Here is a 20,079-nt window from a genome sequence, read left to right on the forward strand (position 1 = left end):
AGCTAAGCTTTGGAAACAACCCAAATGCCCAAAAATAGATGACTGGATCAAGAAGATGTGGTATGTATACACCATAGAATATTACTCAGCATTCAAAAAAGATAAACACATGCAATTTGCAGCAACATGGATGGAGCTGGAAGGGATCATGCTCAGCAAAATAAGCCAGAAAGAAAAAGAAAAATACCGGATGGTCTCACTCATAGCAGGGATCTAGAAAACCTAAATAAGGGACCAGGAAAAAGAATAACTATATGAAAGAAAATATCAAAATCAACAAACAACTATGAACAAGAGACACTCTATGGGGGGTGGGGGCAGGGAGGGAAGGGATTGAGGTCAAAATAAGGGGGTCGCAATTGTATGGGGAATATAAAAATAAAAAAATATATATTAAAAAAAAAAAAAGCTGTGCTGAAATTTTGCAGTTCAATTTGCTCTTCCCACTGGCTGGTAAACAAGAGGTTAAAACCTGATGGCACTGGACCCAGACACCTGCTGCCATGAATTTCCTGGGCTCATTGTTTCACTAACTTTTCCCCAGCCTGGGAATTCCTGAATTATCTTTCCACAGCTTATTAATTTGGCCACTATGGGAAGAAAATACAGGTACAGACCCAGAAGGAAAGAGAGTCACATATCTCAAGACTAGGCTGGTTCATGCTGGACCTTTACTCAGTCGCCATGAGATGCTTGCCTTAGAGAAGGCCATGAGACCTGCACCACCACCGAGCTGCAGCTGACTGGTGTCAAAATTAGCAGCGATAAATGGACTTCAGTCAAGTCCATCCTCCTTGTTTGCTTGACCAATAACGTTTAATTTCTTCGTTCTCAAATCTCAACCCTAAAAGGTACACCGACCCCTAAACCCAGTGTCTCAGAGAGTCTCTCAAGACCAGAGAGAACTTCCTGAAGTGGATAAATGCAGACTCCTTGTCAATTCTCACCAGTGTCTGTAGAATCCTCTTTTCAATCTTGACCAGAGGGTCTCAAGAGCCATTTTTTTGGCCTGAGAGCAGGACCCCTCGGCCCATCCCTCCTTTCCGTGTGTGGCACAACAGACTGTGGCTGGTACACTCCCAGCTTATCTACCTGTGCTGTGGGGGAGGCTGGGTTGTGGGTTCACTTCCTGTCTGGTGACAAAGGAGTTTCCTGTAAATGCAGACATGAAAAGAGATTCCCTTTTAAAAGGAACCAAAAAGAGGGTCTGGAGTATTCTCTTCATTTTCATAGAGATGTAATGAAAGAGGGTGGTAGGGGCAGCAGGATGGGATACCAGGATAGGCAGGAATGGACACCCACCTGCCTGGACTATAAGACAAAAGAGCCACCAAAAAGCCCCAAAAGGCCAAAATCCAAAACCAAGGGCTATAGCAATACAACACCCATACAATAGGGGTCTATGAGCTATAGTTGAACAAAGGACAGTGCCCAAGGAGAGGCCAGGTCACTGTCTGTGGGTTCTCACCTGTGCACAATTGCAAGAGATCTCAGGCTCAGGGAACAACAATCATGAGGTTTATCCTGCAAACAGGGGAAACAAAGAGCTAACTGTGGCCACAAGTGGCGGCTATCTCACCCAGGCGGTGTCCACCACAAGCACAAGCAGAATACAGGTCACCTGTCAACAGAGCTACACCACACTGGCCAGTAGAGACAGTCACCACTGGTCACGAGGAATGCTGGACAGCACTGGCCGGGAGTGATGGTCACTACTGGTTCCCCTGGGTGGTGTCAGAGACACCCAGTGTTAACAGCTGTCTGTGACACCAGGCCCAGAGTCTGTGTGCTCCTTTCTGGCGATGTCAGAGACATCGAGGCCCAGGCTCTGATAGCGGTATTTATCTTCTCTCCCCTGCTCAGAGGTCAGCTACGGGGTGCTCCCTTTCTTTCGTCTTCTTTCCACTCTGGTCCTTCTTTCTTTCTTCAGAGGTCAGAAATAATGTCTTCCCTTTCTTTCTTTGGAGACTGGAACAGTCTGTTTTTTCCAGCTTCTTCCGACCCCGGCTTATATTCTCTTTCAGGATGGCACACCCACAAGTCTGATTGGACCATGTTTCAATCTTGTGGCTGTTTGGACCATTTAACGCCAGTCAGCTCATTGCTTGCACCTGATTGGTCCAGTCCATCACCTGAGAAGTAAAAGGGTGGTTGCTGTGTTCTGAGGAGCAACTGTCACACCTGACTTACTGTGCAGCAGGAGGTGAGAGACCACTGCTGCTGTGGGCTCCCACCACTGAGGCAGCTCCTGCCGCTGAGGCAGCTGGGTTCTGGTAACAGTAATACAAGCTTTTAGAATGGAAAGACACAACAGAAAACAGGTTCACTATCCTCTATAATCTTTTTACAAGAAGTGTAATAAAATATCATCCTTAGAGTGGCTGCCTGGAAAGCACCACATACCGAAGATCATATCTAAAAGGTAATCCACAGGGTTTTCTTATTTTTTTTTTTTTATAAAAATGCATCAGTTGTTTTATTATTTTATTTTTTTAATATTTTATTTTATATAATTCTTACATCATTTTTCATTTTTGCACAATGTATGCATTTTCATTTTGGTTATATTCCCCATACAATTCCCACCCCCCTTATTTTGACCCTAATCCTTCCTCTCCCTGCCACTTCCCGCCCCCCCAGTGTGTCTCTGGTCCATAGTTGCTTGGCAGAAGAGCTAAAAAGAAACTTCTCTAAAGAGGAAATGCAAATGGCCAGCAGGCAGATGAAAAAATGATGTGATGTTCAACATCACTTTAATCAGGGAAATGCAAATCAAAACTACAATGAGATACCATCTTACACCAGTGAGAATGGCACATATTAAAAAAAATAGCAACAACAAATGTTGGCGAGGTTATGGAGAAAAAGGAACTCTCCTGCACGTTGGTGGGAGTGCAAACTGGTCCAACCACTATGGAGAGCTGTGTGGAGATTTCTGGACCTACTAAACATAGTTTCCATATGATCCACTCCTAGGTATTTACCCAAAGGTCACAAAAACATCAATTCCAAAGAGCACCTGCACCCCTATGTTTATAGCAGCACTATTTACAATAGGCAAACTATGGAAACAACCCAAATGCCCAAAAATAGATGACTGGATCAAGAAGATGTGGTACATATACACAATGAATATTACTCAGCAATCAAAAAAGATAAATTTATGCAATTTGCAGCAACATGGATGGGACTGGAAGGGATCATGCTCAGTGAAATAAGTCAGAAAGAAAAAGAAAAATAAGGGACCAGGAAAAAGACTAATTAATACAAAGTTTTCTTGTTTTTAAGACAGAAATTTTGATCAACCAGATTAAAATGGTTATATTTTTCCTAAAGCATAGGTATTTATTCTCTATAATGAGATACAAATCTTGGTTCTCCCAACAAATAAATGGAAAAAGTTAAGGTTAGAAAGCATACACTCTACTTGTGGCTGAAAACTCTGCCCTCATTCATCCTTGACAAGTCATCCAGTGCATCCTGAAATGAACATGCTAAAATGAACATGCTGAAATCTCTTTGCTTTCAGAAATAAACTTATCCCAGGTATTTGTAACCAATTTAGAGTATAGAATAATTCATTTCAAATTTTCAGACCTTTTAAAGTTTAGCTAAGCTTTATTTCTCTTTTTATTAATTCAACATGAAGTTGTTACCTCCCATGTTTTATCAGTGCTAGATCTGTATATGTATATTTATATATGAAATATCTTTTATGGCACGTTATCTTTGTAATCTTTGCTAATATATACCTTTTTTAACAAGAGTATAAATACCTTGAAAGCATACTCAATATATTTCAAATTTAACCCATCTCATCTCTTTTGCCTGACATTTGAAGTTTTCCCATCAACAGATCTATTCTAGATTTCTATCCTTATCGACAGTTCATTCCTTACCAAAATCTCCTCTTTAGTTAAGCAACAATGTCCCCTTTGCATGTGTTATCCTGTTTATGTCCTAGTTCTCACACCTATAAAGTGGGGGTAAAGAACTTAGCTTATAGAGCTGAGAAACATAAGTGGTTCAATTCATGTATAAAGTTTGTTGCTTATTCCATGGCTATGAAATATTCAGTTGGTACTATTTAGTATTATTTTACCACAAATATTTTGGTGCTTTTCAGCTGTCATGATTGTGCATATACTACCTCCTGATCTTTGCTTTTCTCACTCTTTCTATCCTTCATAGTGCAAGTATATTATTCTTCTTTGGAAAGATATTTGAACTGAACTCTCTGGCCTAAATTCCTGTATTTAACTTCAAAATTAGAAAGCTTAGCAAACGTTTGTCAGTCCTACCTCATGAAAACCTAAAATAATAGTAATGTGACTCCCATGTCAGAGATATTCTAAAGGTCATTTTTATTTCTCTGTGTGTCACATTCAAATAATCACACTCTATTTTTCCACAACCACCTCCATGGCATCTAAAATCAGCTCTCTGACCTCTTTTGATATATCTGTGTCACTTGGTGCCTACTACTTATAATTATTTTGTGAAATTATATACTTTACCTTTCAGAGAATTTTATTCTCTCATGGACCTACATTTTTCTCTGTATCCCATTATCATATTTTATTTTTCTTTGTCCTCCAAGATAACCATAAGGACTAAAATCAGAACGATGACCTTTCCTTTGTAGGTAACTATACACTGAGTCACAGGACCCTGGTGTTACAGAATGTGTATCATTTAAAACAAAATAGTAACTACTGAGAGATTAAATTTCTTTAAAAGAAGTTGTTCTTTAAAACTAAGCTGTGGGCTGGTCCTCCCCTGGTGGCGCAGTGGTTGAGTGCTGGGCTGCGAAGCTGCCCGCAGCCTCTGCAGCTCCAGTTCGATCCCCGGCCACCGGCGAGGGTCCCACATGGTGCACAGACCTCTCCTGTGGCCCGCTGCTCCCCTCAGCAGTGTACTTCTGTCCTTCTGCCTGTTCTGCTCCCCGCTCTGGCTCTGGTGAATTCTCTCACCCTCCCGTGCTTCTGACTGTACCCAGTGCTTGTATAAATAAATAAATAAATAAATAAATAAATAAATAAATAAATAAAAAGAAGCTCTGGGGACCTCCCTGGTGGCACAGAGGTTAAAGTCAAAGGGCTATCAAGCTATTGCCAGCCACTAAAGCATGAGTTCGACCCCCTGCCAGGGAACTGACCCGCATGATGTAGTAGACCTCTCCAGTCTCACCTGCAACTCCCCTCAGCAGTGTATTTCAGTAGATCCGCCTATTCTGCCTGTTCTGTTCTCCACTCTGTCTCTGGTGAATCCTCTCACCCCCTACTATACTGCTGGCCTACCCCCCAGTTCTTATATGCACAAATAAATAAAAAAAAACTTTTAAAAAGATTAAAAAAAAAAACTTTGACTTGGTGAATGACTGCCTTTTACCTTTATCAACAGAACTTGGTGTTAAACCAGCTGCACTGCTCTCCATGTCATTCATTTTCTAATACCCCAGAGCCGGGACAGTGAGGATGCCAGTCTGGCAGTTGCCATAAACAAGGCAATCTTTCAGACTGGTGCATAGCTCTACTAAGGATTTATGAAGGAAGGGGAGTCTATGGAAATGCAATGGGGAAGGAATAAAGGGTTCTTGTTGAACATGAACAGGGATTTTTTTTTTTTTTTTGGAAACAGTGAGAATCAGACATTCTATGCCTTGACAGCTACAATCTCATGGACCAAAAGCAAGTCATGGTAGACTCGCTGACTTTAAAGAGAGTAAGGAAGTTCAATGATACCATGTTATTAGAAGGGGGAAATATGGAAACTTTTATAACAGCACTAAAGATAACTCTGTCAATTCCATGCCTATTTATATCAAAACAAAACAAATAACAGAATGACTAAATGAAGAGATTTTTTTTTGTTCTGGCAGATTATCTACTTTTTCCTCCAATTTTGTTTCTGTAGGTATACTATTAACCCACCTCCAAACGAACTTTTTCCTTCACAAAATATTCAAATGAGTAACTGAGTAAATGAGTAACTCAGAGTAATTGACTTCTGCCCTGAAGACATAGTCCCTCCCACACGGACTCCCCCACTTCTACCTGTAGCGCCCTCTGGACCAATCTGGCAATCACAAAGTATGAGGACAAGTGACACTTTAGAGCAGATAAACTGCCATGTCCAGCCCCTCTCTTTTCTAAGACTATTGTTTCCCTGGAGTAGCAGACAACAGTCAGCACCACATGTTGGGGAGGTGGAGGGTCCAGTAGGGGGAGGCCAAACCAGGCTGTTTTTATGGTGGGGGGAGGATTTACAGGCTTCACTTGACTGCAGGGCTGTAAGAGAGAGTTGGCTTAGGTATCTGACAAAGGTATTTTATCATTATTTGTTCTGGTTACCCAGGGACCATAGGAAAAAGACTGGCAAGCAATCAAGAGATTTTTTTTGACAGCTGAGAAGACAGATGTGAGCATAAAAACTCCGGTCGAGGTATTCTTCACAAGATACTTAATGTGCTGTATATCTTCACACAGAGCTCAATGGAGGCTCCGTAATGCCGCTTTGACTTTTCAAGTAACCTCTGCAGGAAATCTCTCCATTATTCTGGAAAGCCTTTACCTCGGGTGAAAAACAGCTTCTGTATAGGTGATGCTCCTATAGTCCAAATCTCTATTTGGACTCATTAATCATTTCTATTATGACCAAATTATTCAAGGCTATAAGATATAATAAAAAAAAAATGTCTTGTTAATACAAAAACGTCCAAGAGAGTACTTAGGGAAATTAAATAGACTGGAAAACATATGTTAGATGTCTTCCAAATTAGACTATGTAAATAAATGATTCTGGTTTAATCACATGGCAATTTACAGGGACTTTTTTTATATAAAAATGATCACATCACAGTCTCTGACAAGAATTTGATACAGATTGAGCTATTTGGCTTGCTGCACGAGTAGTTTTAGAGTTTTTATTTGCCATTAATCTTTTTAAATACTTGGTTTATTATTTTACTCAAGAATACTGTGTTGAAGTCAATCACACTGTGAATTTTGAAATATAATTCAGTGTCTAAAGTCTGGAAGCCAGTTGTCAAGTTTTAGACCCCCAGCTTTCCATGGTTCTGTATTTCACAGCCCATTGTGGGTTACCCAGGCAAATTCTCACTTGATGAACTATGTGGATCGTGTGTGGCTAGAAAATTGTGAAGTTTTTATGTTGCTCTACTGACTTTCATAGGAGAAGGCAGGCCAGAGCTCTTACTGATTTTAGGTGCAGGGTCACACAGAACAAGACAGAAAATCTTTGACCTCATAGTTTGTAAGTTTAATCAATTCAAGTAGACCATAATGATGGTGACAGGCATTTATTTATTTAATATTTTATTTTGTATATTTTATACTTCATTTTTCATTTTTGTACAATGTTTGCATTTTCATCTCGGTTATAGTCCCTGTGAAATTCACATGACCCATTCACCCATGAAGCATCACCATAGTCCCTTGTGTTCTTCCCATACAGGTTTTGATCCTATTCCCTTCTCCCCCCACCCCTACAGAATGTCTCTGGTTTATAGTTGCCTGTTCATTTTGATTTTTACTTCATTGCTATTACTTTTTTTTTCTTGATCCCTAATTTAGATCCTATACATTCCTCCTATAAGTGAAACCATCTGATATTTTTCTTTTTCTTTCTGGCTTATTTCACTGAGCATGATCCCTTCCAGCTCCATCCATGTTGCTGCAAATTGCATGAGTTTATCTTTTTTGATTGCTGAGTAATATTCATTGTGGATATGTACCACATCTTCTTGATCCAGTCATCTATTTTGGGCATTTGGGTTGTTTCCAAAGATTAGCTATTGTAAACAGTGCTGCTATAAACATAGGGGTGCAGGTGTCCTTTTGAATTAATGTTTCTGTGTCCTTTGGGTAGATCCCTAGGAGTGGAATTGCTGGATCATATGGTAGCTCCATTTTCAGTTAGTTGAGGAAACTCCAGACAGCTTTTCATAGTGGTTGGACCAGTTGGCACCCCCACCAGCAGTGCAGGAGAGTTCCTTTTTCTCCACATCCTCGCCAACATTTGTTGATGCTAGTTTTTTTTTTTTTTTTAAGTATTTTTTTTTTTTTTTAAGATTTATTTATTTATTTATACAAGCACTGGGTACAGTCAGAGGCACGGGAGAATTCACCAGAGCCAGAGCGGGGAGCAGAGCAGGCAGAGGGACCGAAGTACACTGCTGAGGGGAGCAGCAGGCGGCAGGAGAGGTCTGCGTGCCATGTGGTACCCTCCTCCTGTGGCCGGGATGCAGCTGGGGATCAAACCGGCGCCCGGAGGCTGCGGGCAGCTTCACAACCCAGCGCTCAACCGCTGAGCCACCGGGGAGGCCCGATGCTAGTATTTTTTAATATGTGCCATTCTCACTGGTGTAAGATGGTATCTCATTTGGTGTAAGATGGTTTTGATTTGTATTTCCATGATTACAAGTGATGTTGAACATTTTTTTCATATGCCTGTTCATTTGCATTTCCTCTTTGGAGAAGTTTCTTTTTAGCTTTGCTGCCCTTTTTTTTTTTTTTTAAGGATTTATTTATTTATTTGTTTGTTTGTTTGTTTGTTTATTTATACAAGCACTGGGTACAGTCAGAAGTGTGGGAGGGTGAGAGAATTCACCAAAGCCAGAGCGGGGAACAGAACAGGCAAACAGATGAAATACACTTCTGAGGGAGCAGCGGGTGGCAGGAGAGGTCTGTGTGCCATGTGGGACCCTCGCCTGTGGCCGGGGATCAAACCAGTGCTGCAGAGGCTGGGGGCAGCTTCGCAGCCCAGCGCTCAATCGCTGTGCCACCAGGAGAGGCCCTACACATTTTTTTACTGTTATTTACTTTCTTTTTGTTGCATCATCTCAGTTTTTTGTAGATTTTTGTGATCAGTCACTTATCATTAGTATTGTGTGCAAAAATTTTCTCCCAATCAGTGGGGTTTCTCTTTGTTTTGGTTAATGTCTCTTTTGCTATACAGAAGTTCTTTAATTTGATGTAGCCCCAGCTGTTTATCCTTTCCTTCACTACCTTTGTTTTGGGGGGTGTGGGTGAAAGACATTTATATGGGATGGAAGAGTCTGGAGACAAAGAGGTAGTGTACAGGTTCAGTCTGTTACACTAGACTAGTATCCCTCCAAGTATGTTTGTTTGTTCTTCTAAAACATATGATTTTTTTTTTCCATTTCTCTTGCAGCTAGATACAACAGTGTAGTTCGGTTTGGAACAATGAAATGTGAGTAAAATGTTCCTGAGCAATTTCTTGGCTTTCTCAAACATGAAAAGAAAAAGACCTCTTTCCTTGGTCTTTGACAGTTTTTCCCTTTCCACGGCCTGACACATAAATGTCATAATTGCCCACTTTCCGCCACATGGATGAATACTGGTTTTTACAGCAACAAAGTGAAGGAATTTGAGACCCCAGATAAAATTATGGGCAAGATTGTCCTGCCATCTTTGAAGAAGTAGACTGCTATATTATCAAAATAAACTATTGTTTAAACTACTCTATTTTGAACTTACTTCCTTTTCTTTTTTGTCCTTTTTGAACTTTTCAGTGGATCATTTACTCTAACCAATAAAAGCTATTTGGCTCAAGGTATTTCAATCTCATTTAGCCTGACAGGGAACACTTAATTTGAGCATCTCACAGAAGCCTCTTCCATGCATCACTCTTTGGGATACCTAGGAAAAGATCCTCAGAATTGCTTATTAGCACCCAGAGGTTATTTACAGAGTAGGTTCAGTCTCTTGCAGTTAAGAGCAATTATGAGTCATGGATTTGCCCATCGGAGCTTAGTTACCTGAAACCCAACTTTCTCTGTTTTATTGCTCTTTCAATTTCTTCTGACAACCTAGACAAACTGACTCAATACTCCTCCCGCTCTCATGTCCTTAGTTTTCTTGCTTGATTTATAGACATGAATGGATTTTACAAAAAGACAATCAGAAATAATAAAAACAGTCCCTCAAGAAAGGCTGCTTTTCAAACATAGGGTGTGTGTTCAAATGCTGTCAGAAGCAATTGACTAGTATTCTTTCTTATCACTCAAATGAACTTCCTGGAATGGCCTAAGTCAAATGTCCCGTCCTGTGAATTTGTTCAAGTCTATCACATGGGGATGTTAGCGAAATATACATCAAAACACTTTTGAGATTATGTAATTCAGGACGTGTAATAAATGAGATAAAATTTCATGCACTTTAGTAATTACATCAAAACTATAATTTACTTTTACAACTTATAGTTATGAGAAATTAGAGAAGGTACAGACTTCTAAATTATTAAGACAACAGAAGAATATTAGGTGGAGTGATTGCCAAATGAACCTCCTCTCTCTTTCCCTCCATGGAATATGCAAACAAAAGTACCCAAAAGAGGAGCCTGGATCTCTTATCTTCATTGTCACATTCACTGTTGGAGGGCTTTTCTGAAGAGTTCTTATTGGTCTTCTACATTTAAATTAAGCCCTGGTCCCCCTCAGACTCCTCTTTCAATATAATCTTAGCAAGAGTAGGCAGAGTTATAGCTTTCTGTTAATTACATGATGTATTACTTATTCTATGTAGAAATCCTTTGTTCTCTTCTATATACCTTCCACCATTACCTGTGACCATGATATACTGAGTTAATATTAAATTGTTAATATTAGAGAATATTAGTTAATGCTTATCAGAAACTTAAAAGAATCTAAAAGTTCTATGTATTTGATGGATATATAAGAAGAGAATTGGACCCAGCAATGGACTTAATATAAACATTGATTCTCAATGATACACACCTGAAATTTATAAAATGTTAAAATGATATGTATTTCCTTTTTTTTAAAGATTTATTTATTTATGCATAGAAGAACTGGGGTGTAGGTCAGCAGTGCAGGGAGTGAGGGGATTCACCAGAAACAGAATGGGGAGCAGAACAGACAGATGTATTGAAACACACTGCTGAGGGGAGCAGTGGGTGAGGCAGGAGAGGCCTGCTGCTGCATGTGGGTTGTTCCCTTGCCTGCCAGGGATCAAACTCAGTGCTACAATGGCTGGAAGTAGCTTGATAGTGCTGTCTTTAGCCCCTCAGCCACCAGGGAGGCCCAAATGATATGTATTTTCAATAAAAAGTACTAAAAAGGATTTATAACTGCGAACATATTTCCTTTATTTTATAACATAACTAATAGTAATTGAAAAAAATTATACAATTAGTATGTCATTTGGATTGATGGTTATTTTTTTAAAACAAATATTAATATTAAAGAAAAACAATAAAATAAAAACAATAAGATAATTATCAATCTCTTTATCTGTAACTTATTTCATAAATGTATTTATCTATGTGCATATATTTAAAAATACACACACAACTAGAGTCAAATGCTTTTGCACTTGAGGCTAAAGAACTATGAAAAAGACTCAATGTGAATGTGCCCATGAGGGGATCTATATAGGAATTTACTGATAGGAAAAGCACACCCTAGACATGCTTCAAAGACAGAGCAGTGAAGAACTAAATTGGTACTTTCAGGCTGAATAGAAACAGAAGGGACACTGCACAAGGAGGAAAAAAGAGAAGAGAAAATGCATATGAGACTAAACATCAAGTTAATCTTGCAGTTATGTTCTCTAATTCGAAATGTGGCATAACATTAAAATACATATGAAAACTGAGCATTGCTATTTAAGAATGGGGATGCACAGTAGGCATGAAGGTCAAACTCTAAATTTACAGACTGAAAGTTGTGTGTCCTCAAGGCAATGCAGTCATTACACTTACATGGATAGCAAATTGGTCTCTCATCATTTGTTTTAAATAATTAGCCATCTGGTCCAAAAGGCATACTAGTCATATATTTTTTTCAACTATTATTAGTTATGTTATAAAATAAAGAAATTATGTTCTCATTTATGAATCCTTTTTAGCATTTTTATTGAAAATGTATGTCATTATAACATTTTATAAGTTTTAGGTTTGCATCATTGAGAACCGATATGTGTATATACTACATTAAGTCCCTTGCTGAGTCCAATTCTTTCCTTACATATCCATCAAAAACATAGAACTTTTAGTCTTCTGCTTTAAGTTCCTGATAATTATTCATGCTCTGAATATAATGGGGAGCAATCTGATGAAATTGAGTGTTTAATTATAGGAAATCATCATGACAAATTAAATGCTTTGCATAAATATAACCAAAAGTTAAAACAGAGTTAAATAACCTGCCAATCCTTAGAAATCTGGATTCTTCCAGATAATAGCAGTTGTTTTGCTTGAACTCAATGGCATTAGTAAAACTGTCTGTTAGCTGGAAGACAATAGTGAATGGACAGGGAAAATTATAAATTTAGCTCTTTCTGCTTTAATGTGTTTCTCCATAAAGGTAAATGTTCTTTCCAGGTTTGATGTTCAGGGACTTGTTTGTTTAGGGTATGACCTATGGTGGAGAATATGTCCCCGCTCTTCTTAGGCCTCATGCATCTAGTTAGTCCTGTGACAACTCCTGGCCAAGATTTTATAGGAGGAAGTTGTGTACATTATTTTCAGGGTTAACTAAACAAACAAAACCCCAGTATCCTATAGCTCTAGTTTTTTCTGCCAAGGCATGGCAGGCTCTAAATTCTGGATAGCATGGCCAGGGAAGGAAGAGGCCTAAAACCTAGTCACTACCGAAAGGAGCAACCCTGGGCAGTTTCCCAGTCCCATCTGGATATGATATGAGCAAGAGTTTTCCTTATATTAATGTGCTCAAAATTTCATGTCTGTTGATTGTAATAATTCTTGCTATTTACTGTGACATCTGTAGAAGTCAACTCTGGAGGTAGATTGTTGTCAAAAAATTGACCCTAAACTACATTGCATTGGTTTCATGGTCAAGCGAAGGACTGAAGTGAAAAATTGATCTTAGAGACTGGGAAATGTGACAAATTCTTTGATAAAGAAACTAAACATGTAGAATGAGAACCTACTTTCGCATTTAAACCTTCCCATGGCATCAGTAAGGTGAATAGGATTGAGTGAGCTCTGATGGGGGGAGCAAATAACAAAAGATAGTTGAACCTATAACAGAAAAGAATTTTTTAGGTCATTATCTGAACAATATAGGGATTTGGACTAATAGGCTAGAAGCTAGTTAGAGAGTAGGATAAAATACATTGCTAAAATAGAAAAGAAAGTCCAAAGTTATAATCTTTGAAAGTTAGGAAAATGCAAAATATATATGCATCAAAAAATATTTTTAGGCATTTGGAAGCTATCAAAATTACAAGGGATTTAGAAATAAGGATCCTAGCAAAATGGAAAATACCCAATGATATGTCTTCCATCCTACCCCACTTTCTTGCCCCTCAAAGACTTTACATATTCAAAGTCTCTACAGGCTGAAAGCAGTTTTTAATTTTTTTTTTGAGATAACGTTGATTTGTAACACTATGATTCAGAGGTATAGGGTCATGCCTTTCATATGCATGTCAATATGCCACACCCACCACGAAGGCACCCACAGTCCACTGTAGTCCATTGTGTTTTAAGAGGCTGAGAAGCTGGCAATATTACAGCAATGTTACACCAAAGATGGTGGCAATATTACAGTCCTGGAGAGAAAAGAATTAGGTTCAGAAAAATTGAAATAGCCAAGACTTCAGGGGTTAGGATGCTAGAAAGAATGGGAGCATAAAGAATAAGCCCAACATTTGGCATATGTTTCTTCTTAGGAAGAATTTATAGAAACTGGCTTAGAGATTGAAAAGCCAGGCACGAAGTGGGGGCTGAGAGACTAAGAAACTGACCAGAGATCACAGATTTTGGCAGTCCAAAGGTGCTGTGGAGGTGGTGGGGGAAGGGCACAGATTGTAATTCAAGCTCTGCCAATGAAAGCTGGCATGGGTGCCAAGAAAAACTGGCCTTGGTAAACCACATAGACTCAGTTGTGAGTCCTGCAGGGTATTTCTAAACAGTAGCCAACTGGCAGCAATGAATACACTTTTAAAAATTTATCTTGGAAAGATGCCATTCTTTATGAAAACTCAATTTGAAGAGATTTGTATTTTTTCAGATTTTGGATCTAAAAGACACGTTAACTTTTATATGACACCATTTAAAATCCTCATAACTAAAGCTGTTGTGGCGTATAACTTCATTTGATTATCCAGACTGCACTTTCTTAGTCCTCACTAAATTCCAAAATCTGTGGCAGATATTAGATATACAAGGTAACTAAGACACCATTCATTTTCTCTAGAAGTTTACAATCTAAGTGCAAGTTATCTATGAAGGCTACCTCTAGGCTAGAGGCTTGTGCTTTGAGAGGTGAAATCATCATCGGGAGGCTATAAAGACAAGTAAGAGAATAAGACACACATTATCTAAACAAGCATCTATGGGGTCATTGTTACCTTGCTTCTCCCACTAAAGAAACAGTAACCTTGACCATTAGATTCTGTAAAGGACTTGATAAACAAATCAATAATAATAAATAGATCAGAAAATATTCAAGTATTTTCTGATATATGTAGTATAGATACAGATACATACATATCTACATATATGTAAATGTATACAATTTAAAAGTATTTCTAGATATCTAATATCTATAGATAATTACATCTATGGATGTTTAGATATTATATTGCTTAAAATCTTCTCCCCTGTTTTTTTCTATTAGAAAACTGAAATTTACACAACTAAGCAATTCCACAAGGGCGCAAAACTAATAGGTGAATAAGGTAGAATTTGGAACAAGATTTAGTTCCCTATAGATTGTTCAACTACTTAAAATAAGAGAAAATAAAGAAAAATTAAGCCCTTTGGTTTCACTGGTGTCCTTCAACAATAGCTAGGCCAGGTATGACCACTTTGGTAATTTTTAAGTTTTATAATAATCCATGTTTCTCTCACTCACACCAACCTGTGGTGTGAAATAAAACTGGATTTGTTTTAGCAAATTATAGTCATTCTGATTTGGTCCTTAGGTGTGAAATGGTAAAACATTTAGCCAGCCTCATATTCCAATTTCTTGACTGCCACAGCTGGGTCGAACGTATTCCTGATCATCCCAAAAAATTGTCTCTTCTGGGTCCAGAAATAGTTCTTGGGTTCCTGCCCTAATGTTTCTTACCATATCTGACATTTAGGTTTGGTACCCATGTGCCATGTTTATTTTGAGGACCTGGCATAAACCCTACCCCTTGTGGGTCTCTCTCCTACTCCAATGCACACTTACTTTGTGGAAGAAGGGAAAGTTATCTGTCTCTTTCAGGTTATGAGATAGCAAATGCTCTCAGTTTGTCAAGTAAGTACGTACGTCAGCCACAGTTCATTTGCTATTTTTATCTTCTTACGTAGCCCTATCTTACAGATACTTGGATATTGGCCTTGGAAATTGGCTTTGAAACATGCTGGGTGATTTATAGCTGACTCTCGTTATGCCTCCAACTCTGCTACTAAGGAAGTAGAAGAAGAACTCCTTTACCTCTCTTAAAAAATTTTGGATTCTAGGGCCTCTTTGAGGTGCAGCGGGTTGAGTGCAGCACTGTGAAGCTATCTGCAGCATCTGCAGCACGGGTTCAGTTCCTAGCCAGCCAGGGAGCTACCCACATGGCACAGCAGACCTCTCCTGTCTTGCCCACTGCTCCCCTCAGCAGTGTCTTCAGTCCTTCTGCCTGTTCTGCTCCCTACTCTGTCTCTGGTAAATCCTCTTACCCCCTCCCCCACAACTCTGGCCTGTACCCCAGTTCTTGTATGCATAAATAAATAAATCTTTTTTTTAATAAATTTTATTTTTATATTCCCCATACAGTTGCAACCCCCCTTTCTGATCCCAATCCCTCCCCTCCCGCCCCCCACCCCCCCAAAAGTTTCTCTGTTTCATAGTTTTTTGTTGATTCTGATTTTCACTTTCTTATAGTTATTCATTTTCCTGGTCCCTTATTTAAGTTTTCTAGATTCCTGCTATGAGTGAGACCATCCGGTATTTTTCTTTTTTTTTTTGGCTTATTTCGCTGAGCATGATCCCTTCCAGCGCCATCCATGTTGCTGCAAATTGCATGTGTTTATCTTTTTTGAATGCTGAGTAATATTTCATGGTGTATATGGACCACATCTTCTTGATCCAGTCATCTATTTTTGGGCATTTGGGTTGTTTCCAAAGCTTAGCTATTGTAAACAGTGCTGCTATAAACATAGGGGTGCAGGTGCTCTTTGGAATTGATGTTTCTGTGTCCTTTGGGTAGATACCTAGGAGTGGAATTGCTGGATCATATGGAAGCTCTATGTTTAGTAGGTCCAGAAATCTCCACACAGCTCTCCATAGTGGTTGGACCAGTTTGCACTCCCACCAACAGTGCAGGATAGTTCCTTTTTCTTCACAACCTCGCCAACATTTGTTGTTGCTAGTTTTTTTAATATGTGCCATTCTCACTGGTGTAAGATGGTATCTCATGGTAGTTTTGATTTGCATTTCCCTGATTACAAGTGATGTTGAACATTTTTTCATATGCCTAAATAAATCTTTTTTAAAAAATTATGGATTCCATCCACCCTGCAAACTCTTCAGATATGTTTCACTTTGGGGCTGTCCTGGACTTCATTGCTGTCCCTCAGTTGTCTGTTGCATTTACTTTTATTAAATTGTTGATAGTATAGTTGGAAAAATTGTTGCATCCCATTTGAGACAGTCTTTCCCTGAACAATTCACCATGTAAAGTGGATTTTTACATATTTGAGTAAGATATTGTGTCATGATGATGCAGTTTTAAGATTGGAGTTGAATGTTTTCACTGAATTGGATTTGTAATCACATTTGGAACAGCCTGGGCTTTATTTTGAAGACCACAGATATATCTGCTTAGCTCTCTATAAACAGCTCCCTGACAGTTCCTTTTTCATGCAAATGAATGCAACTGGGTTAAACTCTAAAGCCTTGTCACTTTGCAGGAGGACATGCAGACAGAAATGTGGTCTCTGAGAGGGAACAAGAATGGCTACTGCCAGTGCCAAGGCTGAGGCAGTGTTCCCCTTCATCCTGCTCTGCTAGCATGGGCCAGCAGCAGTGCTTTGAAGGAGGCTGTGAAAAATCCTATTATCTGCACACCATGCCGTTCTACTCTATTTGAGTTAAGGTATGGCAACAGGTAGCCATAAAGGAGCTGGGGTAGCAGGCTAAGTGAAATAAACCAGAGGGAGAAAGACGAATATTTCTTGGTATTGCTGCTAAATACAAATCTAAAAACAAACAATAACAAACCAAAAATCACTCAAAATCACAGAAACAGAGAGTAGAAAACAGATTACCAGCAGCTTGGGTGAGGAAAATAGGGAGAGGTTGGTAAAAGTAGACAATCTTTTGGCTATAAGATGAATAGTCTGATGGTCTGATGTAAAACATGACTACAGTTAAGAGCGCTGCGTTGTGTTGGAAGACAGGAATAGAAAAACTGAAAAGGAGGTGCATACCTGGCTCACAAAATGCCTAGAGCAGGAGGTGGGGGTAAAATGGATTAGCATAGCCATCCACACAGCTATGGAAACCAAGACCCTTAGGCACCAATGCCAGATTACAAAGCAGAAGATCCAAGCAGTTATCAGACTGCTGTAGGGAGTGTCTTGAGCACAGGCCCAAGGGTAAAGATTTGGAGATTGAGCCCATTGTAGAATCTCCAGTCCCTTTCAGATTCCTCAGAGTTATCCAAAATCAACAATTAACAAGAAGGCTCTTTAGGCTTGACCCCTCCCAAAGAGAAGAGGACTCTATCAGTGCAGTCTCTGGCTCTGGGCAGCACTCCCTCTGCCCACCTGTGCCTATGCAGGTGTCTCTTTTCACCAACTCTCTCCTCTGCCTGCCTGTGACCTGCACCTTCTGGGGCTTCTCTTTACTGACCTCCCTCAGCAGAGGCCGCTCTCCTCAAGGCCGTCCGCCTACGACCATGCAGGCCTCTCTCAGCAAACCTGTCCCTTTCGGGCCATCTCTTCCTGCCTGCTTGTGTCTGTGCAAGTGTCATTTATTGTCTAATAAACCTGCTCTTTAAATATAACTAACATCTCTGATTCATGGGGAAACTCGCCGCATGTCGCTGAAAGGGGAGCTCTGGTGACACCTTTCCCAGAGTGAACCCAAGGACACCGCACTCCAAACCCACAGACTCCAAAGGGACAACATATTAGATAACTGAGATGTTCCAAGAAAAAAGACCTTAAGTAGGGGAATTGTTCACCGTAAGCACACCTTAAATATCTCACAAATGTGTAAGTTAACTACACAATAAAGCTGGACCTTTTTTAAGAAGCTGCCAGTTCTCCATCGTTAGATATAACCAAATGTCAGATCCAGCGCTGAGCAGAAATGTGAGGGCAGATTCTGCTCATCACAATTCTGAGTTGAAATTCTTAAGAAAAGGAGGCACAACTGTTAGGGGGAAAGGATGTCCTGAGCTAATTCCATGCAGGCTTTGTGGACTCCATCCCCACTCCAGACCAAAGCCATCAGGACACTGGGAAAGACAAATGTCACCCCCAAAGGGAAGGTGGCTGAGACCTGAGAGTGGAGTTAAGCAGCCAGGTTTGGTATAAAAACCAAACATGTGGGCCTTGGGGGCTCGCTCTCTTGCTCTCCTCCTGGCTTTGTTAACAGGGTGGTCCCCAGGAAAGGGGGAGAATCTGTTACAGGACAGGGAGAGGGGCAGCCCAAACCCTGCAAACCTGCCTATTCTAAATGGGTTCTACCATCCACCGCATCAACACAAAACATATGAGACTTTAATGGGAAGGAACTTTAATACAACTAGGAAACAACACAGGAAAGGCAGAGTCTAGTTTCTAAATGAAGCACCCAAAGTTACCCGTCCCCTCATAGGTAAAACTCCATCCATGGGATCGGCCCAGAGCAAGTCCTGAAAGCTGCCCCAAGTCTAACGCAGCTTCCAGTGGGGACCCACAGAAAAGGGTCAGAAACAACCAGACAAGCCCGGAAGGAAAAGAGCAAAATCAAAATCAAGATAAAAGCTGCCATTGTCACCTTCCCATGGGTCTCTCACCCACATCTGTGACACCCAGTCCACGACCAAAAGACAAGCGCAGTTTCTTCACGTGTCTCTAGGCTGCATGTGCCTCCTCCAGGTCTCCTTCTGGCTTCATCCTGCTCCTTCCTTCTCAGTCTCCTCTGCAGCTTCTTCTCTCCCTGCTCAGCTCCACCCTCCTTTTTGGTGGGGCAGGGAACCTGGAACCTCCCCCTTTCCTGGGGACCCCCCTGTTATAGTTCCAGGTTCCCTGCCCCACCCAAGGGAGGGTGGAGCTGAGCAGGGAGAGAAGAGGCTGCAGAGGAGACTGAGAAGGAAGGAGCATGATGGAGCCAGAAGGAGACCTGGGGGAGGCACATGGAGCTGAGAGACACGTGAAGAAACTGCGCTTGCCTTTCGGTCATGGACTGGGTGACATAGATGTGGGTGAGACCCGTGGGGAGGTGACAATGGCGGTTTTTGTCTTGATGTTGATTTTGCTCTTTTCCTCCCGGGCTTGTCTAGTGGTTTTGTTAGGGGGAAAATGATGTCCTAAAGCTAATTCCATACAGGCTTTGTGGATCCACCCCCACCCCAGGCCAAAGCCAAAGACACTGGGAACTCCAAATCCCATCACGACCAAAGGGAAGGTGTCTGGGACCTGAGGGTGGGGTTAAGCAGCCAAGTTTGGTATAAAAGCAGACACATGGGCCTTGGGGGGCCCCCATTTTGGCTCTCCGCCAGCTCCCAGCGTCCGGCCAGCTCTGAGAGTGACTTTGGGTTTCCAGGTCGGCGGATCGGGTAGGACGCATTAAAGACTTTATTTCCCTATTTTCTCCCTGAGTTGTACATTTTCCTTATTTCCTTTTCCCTTGTAAATAAACCTTTTATTAACCTTTTGTGTGTGTGTGTAGTGGAGTATTAATAAGTCCTTTTTAAGCGCGCGGGTGAGGACCCACAGCCGGGAACCTGTTCAATATCGGGGCTGCCCTATAACAGCTGGCGCCCAATGTGGTTTCCAAGCTTCACCCGTGGTTGACCAGCCCAAAGTAATTTTTCTTGCATTGGTCACCATAAAGTGCACTAGGTCTGCAGGACTCGC

General features: G+C 40.5%; 1 long non-coding RNA gene across 1 annotated transcript; it reads left to right on the forward strand.

Moving 5' to 3' along the window:
- The first annotated feature begins 2,180 nt into the window (after positions 1-2,180).
- Positions 2,181-9,492, forward strand: LOC129146550 (uncharacterized). Its single transcript, XR_008553409.1, has 3 exons — positions 2,181-2,422; positions 6,358-6,444; positions 9,196-9,492. It is a non-coding gene; the product is annotated as an uncharacterized LOC129146550 (long non-coding RNA).
- The last annotated feature ends 10,587 nt before the right edge of the window (positions 9,493-20,079 follow it).

Source organism: Talpa occidentalis, unplaced genomic scaffold (assembly GCF_014898055.3).
Source record: "Talpa occidentalis isolate TD23 unplaced genomic scaffold, MPIMG_talOcc4v2.1 talOcc4.3, whole genome shotgun sequence".
NCBI lineage: Eukaryota > Metazoa > Chordata > Mammalia > Eulipotyphla > Talpidae > Talpa > Talpa occidentalis.